General features: G+C 41.2%; 1 pseudogene; it reads left to right on the plus strand.

The window, feature by feature from the left end:
• The first annotated feature begins 1339 nt into the window (after nucleotides 1–1339).
• Nucleotides 1340–1753, plus strand: LOC129038419 (protein FAM136A-like; annotated as a pseudogene).
• Nucleotides 1754–3447: the final 1694 nt, after the last annotated feature.

The following is a 3447-nucleotide window of genomic DNA, read 5'->3' on the forward strand; positions in this document are numbered from 1 at the left end:
GAAGTTTATCTCTATTCTCACCCATCCTATAAATGCTGTGGAGTGAAGTGATGAACTGAGAGACTCATGTAAAATAGTACTGAGGATAAGCTGGCACTGAGCAAGAGGGAAGAGGACTAATAACTATATTGTCAAGTACTGGCAATGAGAGACTGCATGTACACTGCAGTGTACAAAACATTGCCTTCCTGGTCAGAGAAATGAGCAGATTCGAGTAGACAATTTTTTTCTTTTTTTTTTTTTTTTGAGATGGAGTCTTGCTCTGTCACTCAGGCTGGAATCCAGTGGCATGATCTGGGCTTACCACAACCTCCGCCTCCTGGGTTTAAGCAATCCTCCTGCCTCAGCCTCCCTAGTAGGTGGGATTACAGGCACCTGCCACCACACCTGGGTAATTTTTGTATTTTTAGTAGAGACAGGGTTTCACTATTTTGGCTGGACTGGTCTCCAGCTCCTGACCTCATGATTCGCCCACCTCGGCCTCCCAAAGTGCTGGGATTACAGGCGTGAGCCACCATGCCTGGTCTGAGTAGACATTTTAACAGGCAGTGACAAGTGAACAGGGAACACTGAATGCTTTTCTAGACACCATAAGAAATAATTGCACTGTGGCTATTTTTTATTTATTTGGGAATTATTTGGAATCTTCTAATCTCTTCAGTTGGACTACTGCAAACTTATGATATTTGAAAGTGCACCTGCAACCACTTTTTTTTTTTTTTTTTTTTTTTTTTTTTTTTTTTTTGAGATGGAATCGTGCTTTGTTGCCCAGGCTGGAGTGCAGTGGCGCAATCTTGACTCACTGTAACCTCCGCCTCCTGGGTTCAAGGAATTCTCCTATCTCAGCCTTCCAGGTAGTTGGGATTATAGGTGTGTGCCACCACGCCCGGCTAACTTTTGTATTTTTAGTAGAGACAGGGTTTCCCCATGTTGGCCAGGCTGGTCTCAAATCCCTGGTCTCAGGTGATCTACCCGCCTCGGCCTCCCAAAGTGCTGGGATTGCAGGCATGAGCCACCGTGCCTGGTGCGAACCATTTTTGTACATAACAAAAGGACTGAAGTCAAAGGATGTCCACAGGGAAAATATTGTGTGAAAATAATAATAATAATATATACGACAGTTCAGGATTGTACTAAATGTTTTACATACATTAACTCATTTGTTTGGATACACTTGCCTTGCCCTATCATTGGCAATGATTTTCACAAATTTTTAATATACCTGACTTTAAACATTTTTATATTTGTAATCTGCCATAGACATCCTATTTAAATTTAGCTAGTTAAGATTGCCTTATTGGTTAGCGCCAGGTGTGGCGTGGGGCAGGGCGGGGTCGTCATGGCGGAGTTGCAGCAGCTGCGGGTGCAGGAGACGGTGGACTCCATGGTGAAGAGTCTAGAGAGAGAGAACATCCAGAAGATGCAGAGTCTCATGTTCCCGTGCAGCACCAGCTGTTGTGAGGACAGCCAGGCATCCATGCAGTAGGTGCACCAGTGCATCGAGCGCTGCCATGCGCCTCTGGCTCGAGTCCAGGCCTTGGTCACCAGTAAGTTGGAGAAGTTCCAGGACCGCCAGGCCTGGTGCACCATACATTGCAACGACAAAGCCAAAGATTCAATAGATGCTGGGAGTAAGGAGCTTCAGGTGAAGCGGCAGCTGGACTGTAGTGTGACCAAGTGTGTGGATGACCACATGCACCTCATCCCAACCATGACCAAGAAGAAGGAGGCTCTCTTATCCATTGAGAAATAAAAGCCACTGCCAGTGGCCATCGGGACTGAGGGCAAGAATATATTTTTTAATTAGGAATTGGGAATTTCAGTATTTTAAGCAAAGTTTATGAATGAAGAAATTAAGGATGGCAACAGGTATAAGGCATATATCACTTGCCTCTGGACACTGGTTCTTTCATGTTTCAGTCCTAAAAAGTGAAATGGAAAAAAGTGGTGCTAAATTGCATCAGAGATATTATGGGAAGTTTTAGAGCTTATGTTCCTGTGGCTAGTGCTTGTCCTGGCAGTAAGGATCTTGCCTGTAATAAGCCAGAGCCCTCCAAGGTACCAGACTCTTACTACACAGGTACCAATAGGCTGGCAGGTTAGACCTGATGGAGTTTGAAGAGAGATATTTTCTCTTTGTTGCCAACATCCTGTTTACCAGAAGGGTCATGACACCATTTTCTATAAGCTGTGAAACAAAATCCAAGAGATCAATCACTTAGAAGGGAAAAACAAATTTCTGGGTCTTAGTTTTTTGATTTTGTGTAATTTACACAATGGTATACAAATTGATTTTAAGATGTGGAATTGGGAGGGAGAGTAGTTTGGATAAGAACTTTGAAGATCCTTGTGGATCCCCATTTCTGGTCATCAATATGTAGATGTACATTTCTTAAAATTATTACATGCTGTGTCTTTCAACCTGGAGACCGTGCAAAAACATGAGAGGTGATGACACACTAATTATGGGAAGCAGAGCTTCCCTCTTACTGGCTGATGGGCCCTTAGGTTGTGTGTAGCAAAATGATAGGACAATCTTGCAGTAACACTTTCCCCTTGAAGAGAAGGGGGTTTTGATTATGGTATATATTAGTATCTAGGAATGAATAGTAAAAGAGGAGCAGTTGGCTACTTGCTTATAAGGGAGTTATGAAGTACTGGATTTGGAAAAACCTGGTTTTTATAAAACAGAATGGAATGGAAGCCTAAACCTAGCATTGTTTCCTTAGCTCCCTGAATTAACAGAGCCCGATTGAGACAAACCCCTAGCAACAGGAAATTCAAGGGAAAAAAGTAAACAACTTGGGCTAGGATGAGCTGACTCCCTTAGAGCAAAGGAGAGGCAGCCCCCATTATCAAATACCATTTTTGCCCTCGGCTTTTGAAACTTGCAGTGTTCCTGCCCTGGCATGGCACCTTATTATTTTGATAGCAACCTCATTGTATTTTCACCAACTTATTACTTGAAATGATAATACAGCCTGTCCATTTGCTGTTTTCAGGCTGTGATATATTTTCTTAGTAATTTGGTTTTAAAAATAAATAAGGTTTAATTCCCCCCTCCCTGTCACAAAAAAGATTGCCTTATTCATTACTAAAGAATGATATATCACTTTTTAGAAGTATGTGATGTTTTCTAACTACATTTTTGGCAAACTAGGCTTTTAGAATTGCCATTTATGATCATTCTTGCAATACAAACTAAAACTAAAATCCGTTGCTGTTTAGGTTTTTAAACAAGTGCCATTCATCAGGGAAAAGATAGAATACTTCTTTTCTTTTTCTTTCTTCTTAGAAGAGTTTTGTATAAAGAACTTCTTTTAAATATTTTAGATACTTTTCACCCAGAAGAGGTGTTGTTTAAATTGGGGTTTGTGACTAATTTGTTTCAATTAAAAATACTTTAATATCATTATCAAATGCCTCTTAGATGATATGATCTCTGTT

Source organism: Pongo pygmaeus, chromosome 5 (assembly GCF_028885625.2).
Source record: "Pongo pygmaeus isolate AG05252 chromosome 5, NHGRI_mPonPyg2-v2.0_pri, whole genome shotgun sequence".
Taxonomy (NCBI): Eukaryota; Metazoa; Chordata; class Mammalia; order Primates; family Hominidae; genus Pongo; species Pongo pygmaeus.